We start from the raw sequence: 16,064 nt of genomic DNA on the forward strand, positions 1-16,064 counted from the left end.
GATGACTGCCTGGGTCTTGGAAGGACTGATTTTCAGGAGCCACTGGTTACACCATGCGGCAAAAAGATCAAGGTTATTCTATAGAAGGCGTTGGGACCGTTGGAGGGTAGGAGCGAGGGCAAGGAATGCGGTGTCATCGGCATACTGCAGGAGGTGTACTGGTGGGGGGAGGGGGTTGGAGCATATCTGCTGTGTACAGCAGATAGAGGAGAGGGGACAGATTCCTGGGGCACACCTGCAGAGGGGTAGAAGGTGCGGGAATCGGCGTTATGGATGGTAACGTAGGAGGGGCGGCGGGAGAGGAAGGAGGCAATCAGACGGATGTAGTTGACAGGAAGGGCGTAGGTCTGGAATTTAGCTCCGTCCCGACTGAACACCTCCGTGCCCGACTTACTTCCAGACACACGACGACCCGGAAATACTATCGGTCGCTCCAGAGATAGTACGACAGAGCACTTATCGATAAGCGCTGCTGCTGCCACTCACTGACAGATAAGGCAGGAAGTTAGTGACGCCAGTAAATGGAATAAGAAAACGAGGCGGCAGTACGGTAAGAGAATATGACAAACAATAAACGGAATGAACACGAGCCTCGCACGGCTCATTCATATGTAACTCATTTTGTTGGAGCATATTTGTTGAACATTATGATGTCCACATTATTAACAAATATAACTATTTCTGCTTTGTCAACTTGAGATTCGAGGTTTTTTTACAAACAAGAACAGAGCAGAATTGGAACCTGTATCCAACACTTTGTTAAGTCGGCAGTGATTCTTGTCAAGTTAGATAATTATTATTTATCCAGACTTGAGCTGCCTGCCATGACAATCTACTTACTATTTCTTAATCAAAGAGCTGCCTAGTTATTAATTGTATTTCATTAAAAGTAAAGTCTTCCAAAAGAATGTTGACATTTGTACTACCAAGACTCTTAGACAGATCATAGAAATTTATACTTCATGATTTTTATCATTTACATATTTTATTGTGTGGTGCAATTAACAAATGGGATTATCTGTGAGTAGGTCTTTATTACATCTAAACCGCGACTGATCTACAATCTTGCTTTTACAAAGGTTATCATCTATCGTTTTTTATATTACACTCCCTAAACTTTTTTGAGAAATATATTAACCGTAAAACTGCTCAATAATTATTCACATCTGTCTTTAGAAAGGTCTAAAAATAGCATACATAGCGTTTGATGTAAAGTACCCCGTGAAAGCGACTTATTTTATATTCTAGTGGATATGAAAGATATGTCAGAAGAAGAGATTTTTAACGTTTTACTAGAAATATTATCAACTCCACGAGAATTAACGCTTCCAAAAATTATTTTCTTAATTTGCAATTAAAAAGTGTCGGACCGTTACAGTGATGATTCACCACGAGAAACAGAAGATTCTAAAAGAAATCCTCAGCATGTATCATGTGTTTGTTCAGTCAGCATGGTAGCATCACATAAATATTGAACAAACGACAGTGTGAGACGCTACATGAATGAAATAGTGTCGCAGTGGGTCTTACACGCAAAATTCCAAAATTTTTCGTTAGCACACTAGCCAAAATATGTATTACTACTCCCGATTTACTTTCCACGCAATGACTACGAGCATAAAATTGGGAAAAAAAATAGTATTCGGAGATTACCAATATTCGCCGGCCGCTGGTGGCCGAGCGGTTCTGGCTCTATAGTCTGGAACCGCGCGACCGCTACGGTCGCAGGTTCGAATCCTGCCTCGGGCATGGATGTGTGTGTTGTCCTTAGGTTAGTTAGGTTTAAGTAGTTCTAAGTTCTAGGGGACTTATGACCTCAGCAGTTGAGTCCCACAGTGCTCAGAGCCATTTGAACCATTTGAACCAATATTCGTTCACCGCGCATACTATCTTCGAATGGACTACGAAGCGTTGAGCATGATTCTGGAACATCATGTACTGTCCATTACACGCAGTAATGAAGGCTTTCACGATAAAATTCTAGTTTTAGATGTTTAGACAACAATGCTATTTCTTCTGAGTTGTCTGAACAAGTTACTTCTTATGTTAAGGAATTTTGTATTAAAACATGTTTTTTATAGAGACGCACATAATTCCTTAATTAGTAAAAGGTCCTGCTCCTTGAAGTACATAAATGTGTCAGCAAGCCGGCCGCGGTGGTCTCGCGGTTCTAGGCGCGCAGTCCGGAACCGCGCGACTGCTACGGTCGCAGGTTCGAATCCTGCCTCGGGCATGGATGTGTGTGATGTCCTTAGGTTAGTTAGGTTTAAGTAGTTCTAAGTTCTAGGGGACTGATGACCACAGCTGTTAAGTCCCATAGTGCTCAGAACCATTTTTTTTTTTTTTTTTTGTGTCAGCAAAAATGCATTTATGCCGTTATTAATAGTTTTATGTCGTACCTATTTTTTGCGGGATATTTTACTTCCTAGTGTATTAACAGCTTCTCTGACACTGCATTGGTGACACATTTCATAATTTTTTTGTTCATAGAACTGGTATTAAACTTTCAGAAAAAATTTCTAGAGATCTATTGCATTTAGAATTGCAACTCTATTCATTCTTCCTAAAGTGTTCGATATGTAATAATTAAGCTATTACCCTCGTCAACAAGTGACTGAGTCCTCTTGTTGTGCATTCTGGATAACATATCATCATGGTATTGAGAGATTATTTATTACTGGACGGAAGTTAACATTGTCAGTGATGCCTATACAAGTACTGCTCACCGTTGAAATTACAACATCATGAAGACGGCATGCCACAAAGATCAAACTGGCATCAAGTACACAACACGCTTGGATACGCAAATGATAATTAGCATTTCAGCGTATCTCCCAACGTCAGTCAGAGTAACTCGTTATATTCTTTATATAAAAAAAGGTTATACACTGGGTTTCTCACTCACGAAATATATTTGAATGATTTTTATTTGTGAGAAGATCGTGTTATGCTCGCGGAAGAACGAAGAATGCGTACCAGCACTTGTCAGAATTCGCCAGCGGCAAGATGGTGGCCTATATCGCGGCTGCAGTATATCATTCAGCGATGTTGCAAATCGGTCTTTCTGATATAGGGTAAGTTCAAATATGAAGTGCACGCAAAAGTTATGGCGAACAAAGAGAATTTAAAACATCGGGTTATTTCTGCGAGTGCAACGATATGGGTGTAATTTGTTCAGTATTTCTAGAATTCCTTGAGTCAAGGAATGCGAGCGTGTATTGCAGTACACCGTGGGTATTTCGCGCGTTTGTTGACATAGATGCAACTTCTTTCTTTTGTGATTTAATTTTTATAGTTGTTGTTGATTTTAGAACTTTACCATGTACCTCGAAAAAAAACTCATGTAAATCTGTTTGTTTATGCAAGTTATTGTACATCAGTCTCTAGACCTCAACACACTGTTTTACAAACACAACGAACTCGTAGCATTTATCTTTGTTCCAAGGCACTCGTAGAAACAGGAGCAGAATTTTTACCATAATTAATTGGTGAATTGTCCTTAGATATTGCCGGCCGGGGTGGGCGAGCGGTTCTAGGCGCTACAGTGTGGAACCGCGCGACCGCTACGGTCGCAGGTTCGAATCCTGCCTCGGGCATGGATGTGTGTGATGTCCTTAGGTTAGTTAGGTTTAAGTAGTTCTAAGAGACTGATGACCTTAGGTGTTAAGTCCCATAGTGGTCAGAGTCATTTGAACTAACTTTCACGAGAGACAGTAATTGGTTTGTCCTACAAACTATACAGGCTGATTCGCGTAAGACGTAACACCCCTTTTATTTCGTGAACGGTTACACATATTGAAACGCGGTTTTCGACAAATGTTAGAGCGTCGAGGATCACGTATTTTTTTGTTTGGTTAATCTTTTATGCCCTGGTATCAACGGATATAATGAAGCAAGTACGTTTTTTTTAATGGAACCGTACACGTTTTATAAGTGCGTTCGATAGCTCTTGATGATGATGATGTTTGGTTTGCGGGGCGCTCAACTGCGCGGTTATCAGCACCCGTACAAATTCCCAACCTTTGCTCAGTCCAAACTCGCCACTTTCATGAATGATGATGGAATGGACGAGGACAACACAAATACCCAGTCATCTCGAGGCAGGTGAAAATCCCTGACCCCGTCGGGAATCGAACCCGGGACCACGTACTTGGAAAGTGAGAACGCGACCGCGAGACCGAGCGAGGTGGCGCAGTGGTTAGCACACTGGACTCGCATTCGGGAGGACGACGGTTCAATCCCGCGTCCGGCCATCCCGATTTAGGTTTTCCGTGATTTCCCTAAATCGTTCCAGGCAAATGCCGGGATGGTTCCTTTCAAAGGGCACGGCCGACTTCCTTCCCCGTCCTTCCCTAATCCGATGAGACCGATGACCTCACTGTCTGGTCTCCTTCCCCGAAACAACCCCCCCGCGACCGCGAGACTACGAGCTGCGGAAGATAGCTCTCCAGAAGACAACTATAGTGATATAGCGTTTTTTAATGTTGACATTGAAACATGTCGTAAAATATTATAGAAATGTCCTAGAATGTGAGAATACGGTAGCCAGAAATAGCATTTGTGGTGCAAACGCTGCCAAGCAGGCGTCTGGGACCTATGTATTTGTATACTGTAAGGTAGGCCTGCCGTACGAGAATAAAGCTTTATTTGCACTTGAACTTACGACTTCGATTCCGGTTCATCTACGAATGTATGTAGAAATACGACATAGGCTAGAATGTAGCGTACCACAAAGGGCTTAGGAAAACTATTTCACATCTGTGTATCCTTTCAGATTTACGTGAGGTGAAACAAAGAAATCAACTGTTCGTCCTTCAAAAATAAAGAGGTCTTATGCACTGCAAAAAGCAAGTACTGTGTTAAATATCTCAATGTTAGAAGGGAGATTTGACCTATCTTTTCCTGTAAGTGGTTGTGTGCTTTTTAGAGGTAAAATATGTCAAGTACGACATCTGTCTCTTCCTACACTGTTCTAAATTGTATCATATGGGAAACATTCGTTGAACTAAACATTTTGCTGAAGACACTTTGGTGATCATCTATACATAGCAGAATCAATATTGTTCTTAACGAATCATCGTTTCATGCTGAACGTAATTGCGTAATGACAGTGTTATCAGCTACTTGAAATACACGCTGTCGACTTATTTGACATTGGAATGCAATTTCGTAGACACGCAAATGAATCGTTGCCCGGTATTAGCCGAGCGGTCTAGGACGCTGCAGTCATGGACTGTACAGCTGATCTCGGCGGAGGTTCGAGTCCTCCCTCGGGCATGGGTATGTGGGTTTTTGTCGTTAGGATAATTTAGGTTAACTAGTGTGTAAGCTTAGGGACTGATGACCTTAGCAGTTAAGTCCCATAAGATTTCACAAACATTTGAACATTTTTTTGTAAATGAAATAAACAGTTTTCTACCAAATATTAGGTAACCATCCAAATCACATAATATAAATTTTGTCTTCCAAAAAGTAACTTTCAAACTGTTGACCAGGGATTGAAAGCCACATTTTCAATCGCTGTTCGAAAGAACGATGAACAGATGTAATTACACTGGGCGATATGGTAGAGCACGCACTGGCGGTTGGATGACACATATCGTCTGGTGTACTTGAGGCTTCGCCTTAGACTCGATGTTTGAGTGCTCCCCAAACAAAAATATCAAGAGGAGTCAAGTCGCAGTACCTCGCAGGCCGTTTGACAACAGAATTTCGCCCCATCCAATGTCCAGGAAAGCTCTCATTCAGTATTTACGTTGCAAAATGGAACGAGTGAGCTGGACAACCATCGTGTTGCAGTCACATACGCTGTCGAATATCCAGCGGTACCTCTTCTAGAAGCCGGCCGAAGTGGCCGTGCGGTTAAAGGCGCTGCAGTCTGGAACCGCAAGACCACTACGGTCGCAGGTTCGAATCCTGCCTCTGGCATGGATGTTTGTGATGTCCTTAGGTTAGTTAGGTTTAACTAGTTCTATGTTCTAGGGGACTAATGACCTCAGCAGTTGAGTCCCATAGTGCTCAGAGCCATTTGAACCTCTTCTAGAAGAACCGGCAGAATGTTCGTCAAGAAGTGTGCTTATGAATGTCCATTTAGAACGCCTGAGGTGAAGTAAGGTCCTACAATGTAATTTCCTATGATTACGCTCCACGGCCGTTGATGATGCACCTGACGAAGCCAGTGTGGCTGACAAGTAGTGCATGTTATGCAAATTTACATTAGCGCGGTTAGCAAACATTTCTTTATCGGTAAAGAGCGCACGTAGGAAAATTGTAGTGTCGTCTCTCATTTGCTGAAGCGCAAACCGACAAAATTCTGTACGACGTTAGAAATCACGGTCGTCGAGTGCCTGATGTAGTGACAGATGATAAGGTTGGATATTGTGCCGGCCGCGGTGGTCTAGCGGTTCAGGCGCTCAGTCCGGAACCGCGCGACTACTACGGTCACAGGTTCGAATCCTGCCTCGGGCATGGATGTGTGTGATGTCCTTAGGTTAGTTAGGTTTAAGTATTTCTAAGTTCTAGGGGACTGATGACCACAGATGTTAAGTCCCATAGTGCTCAGAGCCATTTGAACCATTTTTGATGGAAATTGTGTCGATTCGGGATGAGAATGACACTCGTCTAGCTGATTCCACATTTCTTGGAAATATGTCTCATACCAATGTGCGGATTCATTAGCGTCGTAGCCAGAACAGCTTTTCGTGTTCTCTGTCGGTTGCAGTCTTCTTTCTTTTCCTCGTTTTGCGGGTCAAGCAGCCTGTCCGCACTAGGATCTCAATAATTCGTGCAACTGCCTGGTGTGTCGAACATTGGCGATCCAGTTACATAGCTCTCTATCACTATACTGTTTTTATGGCATTTCTTTTACATTTACCATATGTACTGCAGCGCCAAAAAACCGGTAAAGGCATGCGTATTCAAATATAGAGATATTAAACGGGCAGAATACGTCGCTGCGGTCGACAACGCCTACATAAGACAACAAGTGTCTGGCGCAGTTGTTAGATCGGTTACTGCTGCTACAATGGCAGGTTATTAAGGTTTAAGTGAGTTTGGACGCAGTGTTGTAGTCGGCGCACAAACGATGGGACACAACATCTCCGAGGTAGCGATGAAGTGACGATTTTCCCGTACGACCATTTCACGAGTGTACCGCGAATATCAGCAATCCGGTAAAACATCAAATCTCCGACATAGCTGGCGCCGCGAAAAGTTCGTGCAAGGACGGGACCAACGACAACTGAAGAGAATCGTTCAACATGACAGAAGTTCGAGCCTTGTGTGCATCTGCGCTGAAGAAATCATTGGCCGTCTCGCCTTATATATCATTTCATACTGCGGTGTGGCACTTTTCGGTCGGCACGACTCCCATCGGTTCGGCAGAATCGCGGTGTCATCGCTGTTTATTCTCGCTGTTTGTTTGTGGTGTGAAGAACGTTCACTGGTCCAGTGACTGTTTGCACAAAAAGAACCAGTTTAGTGACCTATCGTCACAAATCTTTAAAAATGGATGGGAATGACAGAAGAGAGGGATGAGAATTGTCAATAAATCTTATGCAGTCGCAAAATTGCCGGGTACTGAAAATTTATTATGAAACGATGCTAAAGTACCATGAAGAAATAATTTAAGGATTTAGTTGACAATGATACAGCAACAAATGACAACGATAGACACAGGGTATTCATTGTTCTGTACATCAAGATGCACTTTGTGCTAAATTTGCAGGCATGCAACACGTGAAGAAACTGGTGGTATGGATGGTAAAATTTCTGAAGTCTCAAGAATTATTCCACTTTCAGTTACAACAGTTTTTGATGGAACTTTCGAAAGAGTATGGAATCTTTATTTATTGCTGTAAAGTACGTTGGTTAAGTCAAGCGGCATGCCTGGGATGATCATTTAATTTAAAACTCGCTATTGCTGAATTTATGAAGGAAAAGGATAGAATGAAATTTTCACTCTACAGCGGAGTGTGCGCTGATATGAAACTTCCTGGCAGATTAAAACTGTGTGGCGGACCGAGACTCGAACTCGGGACCTTTGCCTTTCGCGGGCAAGTGCTCCACCGACTGAGCCACCCATGCACGACTCACGCCCCGTCCTCACAGCCTTACTTCTGCCAGTACCTCGTCTCCTACCTTCCAAACTTTACAGAAGCTCTCCTTCGAACCTTGCAGAACTACCACTCCTGAAAGAAATGATATTGCGGAGACATGGGTTAGCCACAGCCTAGGGGATGTTTCTAGAATGAAATTTTCACTCTACAGCGGAATGTGCGCTGATATGAGAGTTTTTTTTTGCTTTTTCAGTTGAAATGGCCTTTTTATCTACGCAGATGTAACTGACTTGCAAGGTAATCCCCGCTTTAATGACAAATCATTTACGTTAAAACTTTACAGGACCTCTACATTGCTTTTCTCAGGCAGTTTTTACCTCTGAATAAGAAGGCTGCAACAGTTCTTTAGTATTTCTATCGACATGTTTTAGACAGTTTTTCGATTATGAAACTGAGCAAGTCACCGTTATGTGGCAACCTGCGTGTGAAATTGTCTGCATCTGTTCGTATGCCTACAGTTCGTACCAGATAAAAATCATGTCTGCAGCCCACCACAAATAATTAAATAATATCGAAAATTTGTTTTTTGTGATCTATATTGTTGAGAAATGTGAAATATGAAACCAAGTCGTACGCAGCGTAACTGCACTGTCATTTAAGTGCGACGTGTTCGCAGTTTCCTCCCTCACCCCTCTCCACGCGTTGAGACGGGAAAGTGTTCAGCGAGGATGACCGCTATGGGACTCGTGCCAGGGCAAGGCCCTCGAGCCGAAATCCTGGCCGTCCCTTATTTATGTATATAGACCATAACAGTGGTCCTATCACACTTCCCTGAGGCACGTCTGACAATAACCTTGTCTCTGATGAACAATTGCCATCGAGTACAGCGTACTGGGTCCCATCACCCAAGAAGTCTTCGAGACACGCACATATCTCGGAACCTATTCTGCATGCTCGTGTCTTCGTTAACAGTCTACATTGGAGTACCGTGTAAATGGCATCCGAAGATCTAGGAATATGGAATCTTCCTGTTGCCCTTCATCCATGATTCCCAGGATGTTCTGTGAGAAAAGGGAATAATGAGTTTCGAACGAGTGATGCTTTCTAAATCCGTTCTGATTTGTGGACAGATGCTCCTCTGTTTCAAGGAAATTTGTATCTAGTCACCTGAAAATGTTCAAGAATTCTGCAGCAAACTAATGTAAAGGATATTGGTCTGCAATTGCTACAGGTCTATTCTATTTTTTTTTAAATTTATTGTTCCGTGGGACCACATTAAGGAGAAGTCTCCATGGTCATGGAACGAGTCAATACATGAAGTTATAACACGATTGTAGAAACAGATAAAATGAAATATAAGAAACATATTCAGTTGTAGATTGTAGAAACAGATAAAATGAAATATAAGAAACATATTCAGGCGACACGTCGTTAGTTTAAATAAAGAAAATCAAGAATGTAACACTGGAATTTGCTTAATTTTTTAGCTGTTCCAGGAGCTCCTCGACAGAATAGAAGGAGTGAACCATGAGGAAACTCTTCAGATTAGACTTAAAAGCGTTTGGGCTACTGCTAAGATTTTTGAGTTCTTGTGGTAGCTTATTGAAAATGGATGCAGCAGAATACTGCACTCCTTTCTGCACAAGAGTCAAGGAAGTGCATTCCACATGCAGATTTGATTTCTGCCTAGTATTTACTGAGTGAAAGCTGCTAACTCTTGGGAATAAGCTAATATTGCTAACAACAAACGACATTAAAGAAAATATATACTGTGAGGGCAATGTCAAAATTCCCAGACTATTGAATAGGGGTCGACAAGATATGGTATGCAGATAGAATAGCTAAGTCTCAGGATAAAATTAAAACCATATGGTCAGTCGTAAAGGAAGTGGCTGGTCTGCAGAGACAGGTCGAGGATATAGAATCAGTGCGTAGTGGGAATGTCCGTGTTACTGATAAGTCGCATATATGTACAGTATTTAATAATCACTTCCTGAATATAGCAGGTGAACTAAATAGAAACCTAGTCCCAACAGGGAATCATATAGCGCTCTTAGAAAAAAGTCGAGGAATTACCCTCCACCACAAATCGTACAGCTACATTCGGAGTAGATATATTATATTTGTTCGGTTACCAGCAGGCAGATAGGAATTGCAATTGTATTACTTCCTGTACTCGTGTAATGTGTTCTTACTATTTGCGTGAAGTAGGATGGCAGCAGGAGTGCAATGATCGTTATGGCGGTGCGAAGGAGGAAGCAACAAGAGACACAGAACTCGTAATCGGAAAAGCAGAGTTTCAGATCCCCGTTGGGTCATCCAGATTTGTTATTTCGTGGATTCTGTGAATCATTTATTGAAAATGCGTGGTTGGTTCATTTGAAAGGTCATGGCTGATTTTCTTCCCCATCCTGAGCTTGCGCTTCGTCTCTAATGACCTCCTTGTCGATGGAATGTTAAACTCTAAACTTCCGTCCTTTCGCAGATATTACTTCCACTCACAGTACTTCCTAGTAAGCGTAGCGCGTGCAGTTTACAGCTTCTTCTCTTCATGATTCGTTCAAATTCGATCAGTCATCAGCTGTTTCTGCGTCATCAATATGCATATCCCACAAGTTACTCGAATAAATTATTCCACATAAACTAAGAATTTAATTTTTATATGTCTGTGGCTTATCGTCTCAGTTACATAATCTCATATATCTACTTCTACATCATAACTCTGCAAACCACTGTTTAGTGCTTGGTAGAGGGTACATCCCATTGTACGGATTTTTCCCTTTCCATTCACGTATGGAGGGTGGGAAGAATGATTTCCTTTATGCGTGTTGTAAGTAGCCATGTCCTCACTATCTGTATGGGAGCGATATCTAGAAGGATCTAGTACATTCCTAGGGTTATCATTTAAAACCGATTCTTGAAACTTCGTAACTAGGCTTTCTGGGGATAGCTTACGTCTATCTTCAATCGTCCGCCAATTCGGTTCTTTCAACATCCCTAAGACATTGTGCGGTAGGTCGAAGAAATCTATGACCATTCCTGATGCCCTTCTCTGTATACACTAATATCTCCTGTTAGTACTAATTGGCACGGATCCCACACCCCCGAGCGATATCCTAGGATGTATCGCACGAGTGAGTTGTATGCAGTCTCTTTGATTGATTGCATTTCCCTAGAATTCTACCAATGAACCGAAGTCTGATACTTGCTATATACACTACTCAGGATATGTGATCGGTCCATTTCATGTACCCACAAAGTTGATTCAGCTAAGCTGATAACCTCAGTTATTTCCAGAACCGTTTAAAATATTATAGTTCTACTGTCACCCTGACGAACTGTAAACAAAAAAAAATTCTCCTAGGACTAAGATAGTCTTTTTCATGTCTATATTAACCACAGAGAGATCGGTATCAACTTCGCTTTTTCGAAATTGACCTATAGCAACTTCTGTACCTCGCAACGTTGATCTAAAAAGATGAAAAAAATTCAAGCATAGTTCACTTTAAAAAATCCGAGTAATGTTCTTGGAGAAATTACATCATGTACAAACTAGGAGCTACACAGGGTGAGTCACGTAAGACCTAACACACCTTTCAGTACGTGAACGGTTACACATATCGAAACGTGGTTTTCGGCAAATGTTAGAACGTAGAGGGGCACATATTTTTTTGTTTGGTTAATGTTTTTAGCGCTGGTATCAACAGAGATGTTGAAGGAAGTACGTTTTTTAAACGAAATGGCATACTTTTTGTAACTGCATTCGATAGCTCTTGAGAAGACAGTTACAGTGAGATACTGTATGTTAATGTTGACGTTGAAACCTGGCGTAAAACGGTTTAAGAAGTGTCCTAGAATGTGACAGCACAGTGGCCGGAATTGCCATTAGAGGTGCAAACACCTCCAAGGAGAGCTCTCGTGCTACAATGTGTCAAAAAAAATATGGTTCAAATGGCTCTGAGCACTATGGGACTCAACTGCTGAGGTCATTAGTCCCCTAGAACTTAGAACTAGTTAAACCTAACTAACCTAAGGACATCACAAACATCCATGCCCGAGGCAGGATTCGAACCTGCGACCGTAGCGGTTTTGCGGTTCCAGACTGCAGCGCCTTTAACCGCACGGCCACTTCGGCCGGCAATGTGTCAAAATGTCAACACATGTGTCTGTTTACGTATCTACACGGTAGACTGCTCAGTTCTGTTTCAGCTTCAAGAATCGTCGCGTGCAGACCTGTATACCAATGAGCAGAAGTTAGGTATACTACTTTTGCACTAAAGAGCCAAAGAAACTGGTACACCTGCCTAATATCGTGTAGGGCCCCAGCGAGAACGCAGAAGTGCCGCAACACGACATGGCATTGACTCAACTAAACTAGTGCCGGAGGGAATTGACACCATGAATCCTGCAGGGCTATCCATAAATCGGTAAGAGTACGACGGGGTGGAGATCTCTTCTGAACAGGCATCCCAGATATGCTCAATAATGTTCATGTCTGGGGAGTTTGGTGGCCATCGGAAGTGTTTAAACCCACAACAGTGTTCCTGGAGCCACTCTGTAGCAATTCTGGACGTGTGGGTGTCGCATAGTCCTTCTGGAATTGTCCAAGTCCACCGTAATGCACAATGGACATGAATGGATGCAGGTGATCAGACAGGATGCTCACAGGAAATGTCGCGAGTAATGAGGATAATGGGCATGGGGCACTATGTTAGTAGCGTGTGGATAAGTTGAATCTTTGGGTCTGACGGGAGGCCTGGTAGGCTGGTTTGCGCAATTGCAATATCCACTGTGTCCGGATGGCTTAGAGATCAAAGCATCTGCCAAGTAAGTAAGAGACCCGTGTTCGAATCTCGATCCAGCATAAATTTTCAACTTCCCCATTAACTTCAAACAATGTCCGCTCGCAGCCCATGTGCGTAATTCTCTTGTGCCTTAACTATTAAATGAAATGTCGCGCTGTACCGAGTACTTCCGAGAACGAGCTAGTGTGAAGTGTGGCACGCCGTGGCCGGCCCTAACAGAAATTAGCTAAAGGATAGCGCGAGGGATAGTCTGTGACTTTTGTTTGCTGATGACACTGCGGTGTACGGGAAAGTGTCGTAGTTGTGTGACTGCAGAAGAATACAGGCTACTCAGACAGAATTTCTACTTGGTTTGATGAATGACACCTTGCTCTAAATGTACAAAAATGTAAGTTAATACTGATGAAGAGGATCGACGATCTTTAATGTTTGAATACAATATTAGCGGTGTGCTGTTTGACACAGTAACATTGATTAAATATCTGGGCGTAACGTTGCAAAGCGATATGAAGTGGAAGTTTGATAGTAGGGAAGGCAAATGGTCGACTTTAATTTATTGGGAGAATTCTAGGAAAGTGTAACTCATTTATAAAGGCGACCCACTCTAGAGTATCACTCGAGTGTGTAGGATCACCACCACGCAGTATTAAAGAAAGAAATCCAAGCAAAATGGAGGTGTACAGCCAGGTTTGTTACCGGTTCAATCAAGACGCGAGTATAAGAAATTGGTCGGTGCACTCAAATGTGAATCCCAGAAGGTAAGATGTTCTTTTCGTGTGGCACTATTGAGAAAATTTAGAGAACGAGCACATGCAGCTGACTGCAGAATGATTCTACTGCCGCCAACGTATATTTCGCGTAAGGACCACGAATGCAATACAAGAGAAATTAAAACTTGTAAGGAAGCATACAGGGTGGTCCACTCATAGTGACCGGGCCAAATATATCACAAAATAAGCATCAAACGAAAAAACTACAAAGAACGAAACTCGTCTAGCTTCAAGGGGGAAACCAGATGGTGCTATGGTTGGCCCGCTAGATGGCGCCGCCATAGGTCAAACGGATATCAACTGCGTTTTTTAAAAATAAGAACCCCCATTTTTATTACATATTCGTGTAGTACGTAAAGAAATATGAATGTTTTAGTTGAACCACGTTTTTCGCTTTATGATACATGGCGCTGTAATAGTCACAAACGTATAAGTACGTGATATCACGTAATATTCTGCCAGTGCGGACGGTATTTGCTTCGTGATACATTACCCGTGTTAAAATGGACCGTTTACCAATTGCGGAAAAGGTCGATATAGTGTTGATGTATGGCTATTGTGACCAAAATGCCCAACGGGCGTGTGCTTGTATGTGCTCGGTATCCTTGGCGACATCATCCGTTCGCCGGATAGTTTCGTTATTTAAGGAAACAGAAAGTGTTCAGCCACATGTGAAACGTCAGCCACGACCTGCAGTAAATGATGGTGCCCAAGTAGGTGTTTTACCTGCTGTCGCGGCTAATCCGCACATCAGTAGCACACAAATTGCGTGAGAATCGGGAATCTCAAAAATGTCGGTGTTGAGAATGCTACATCAACATCGATTGCACCCGTACCATATTTCTATGCACCAGGAGTTGCATGGCGACGACTTTGAACGTCGTGTACAGTTCTGCCACTGGGCACAAGAGAAATTACTAGACGATGACAGATGTTTTGCACGTGTTCTATTTAGCGCAAAGCGTCATTCAGCAACAGCGGAAACGTAAACCGGCATAATATGCACTATTGGGCAACGGAAAATCCACGATGGCTGCGACAAGTGGAACATCAGTGACCCTGGCGGGTTAATGTATGATGCGGCATTATGGGAGAAAGGAAAATTGGCTCCCATTTTATCGATGGCAATCTAAATGGTGCAATGTATGCTGATTTCCTACGTAATGTTGTACCGATGTTACTACAAGATGTTTCACTGCATGACAGAATGGTGATGTACTTCCAACATGATGGATGTCCGGCACACAGGTCGCGTGCGTTTGAAGCGGTATTGAATAGCATATTTCATGACAAGTGGATTGGTCGTCGAAGCACCATACCACAGCCCGCACGTTCACCGGATCTAACGTCCCAGGATTTCTTTCTGTGGGGAAAGTTGAAGGATATTTGCTATTGTGATCTACCGACAACGCCTGACAACATGCGTCAGCGCATTGTCAATGCGTGTGCGAACATTACGGAAGGTGAACCACTCGCTGTTGAGAGGAATGTCGTTACACGTATTGCCAAATGCATTGAGGTTGACGGACATCATTTTGAGCATTTATTGCATTGATGTGGTACATACAGGTAATCGCGCCGTAACAGCATGCGTTCTCAGAAATGATAAGGTCACAAAGATACATGTAGTACATTGGAACAACCGAAATAAAATGTTCAAACGTACCTACGTTCTGTATTATAGTTTAAGAAACCTACCTGTTACCAACTATTCGTCTAAAATTGTGAGCCATATGTTTGTGACTATTACAGCGCCATCTATCACACAGCGAAGAAAGTGGTCCAACTAAAACATTCATATTTCTTTACGTACTAGACGAATATGTAACAAAAAATGAGGGTTCCCATTTAAAAAAACGCCGTTGATATCCGTTTGACCTATGGCAGCGCCATCTAGTGGGCCAACCATAGCGCCATCTGGTTTCCCCCGTCAAGCTAGACAGGTTTCGTTCTTTGTAGCTTTTTCGTTTGATGCATATTTCGTGAGATATTTGGCCCGGTCACTATCAATGAACCACCCTGTATTGATAGTCGTTTTTCCCTCGCTGCATTTGCGAATGGAGCAGGAAAGAAAATGACTAGTAGTGGTTTTAAGAGTACGTGTGCAAATGCAGATATACGGTGATGTCACCAGTACTGTCACCCTGTCTTCCTTTAATATCAGTTCTCTAACAACTAACTTTCGTATTATTCATAAAATTCTGTCCAAATCGTACTGCATTTCTTTACTATCTCTCAATGATGAAACTTTATCATGGACAACATCATCGTCATAGAACAACTTGAGAAACCTGCTTATCGTGATCTTATAAATCGCTTATGATTTTGAGAACATTGGTGATCCTATAACGACTGCTTCTGACGCGCCAGACATTATTTCCGTTTTTCTTGTACATTCGGTTTCCAGTAAAACTTTCTGGGTTCTATTAGTC

The sequence above is a fragment of the Schistocerca piceifrons genome, chromosome X (genome assembly GCF_021461385.2).
Source record: "Schistocerca piceifrons isolate TAMUIC-IGC-003096 chromosome X, iqSchPice1.1, whole genome shotgun sequence".
In the NCBI taxonomy this organism is placed as follows: Eukaryota; Metazoa; Arthropoda; class Insecta; order Orthoptera; family Acrididae; genus Schistocerca; species Schistocerca piceifrons.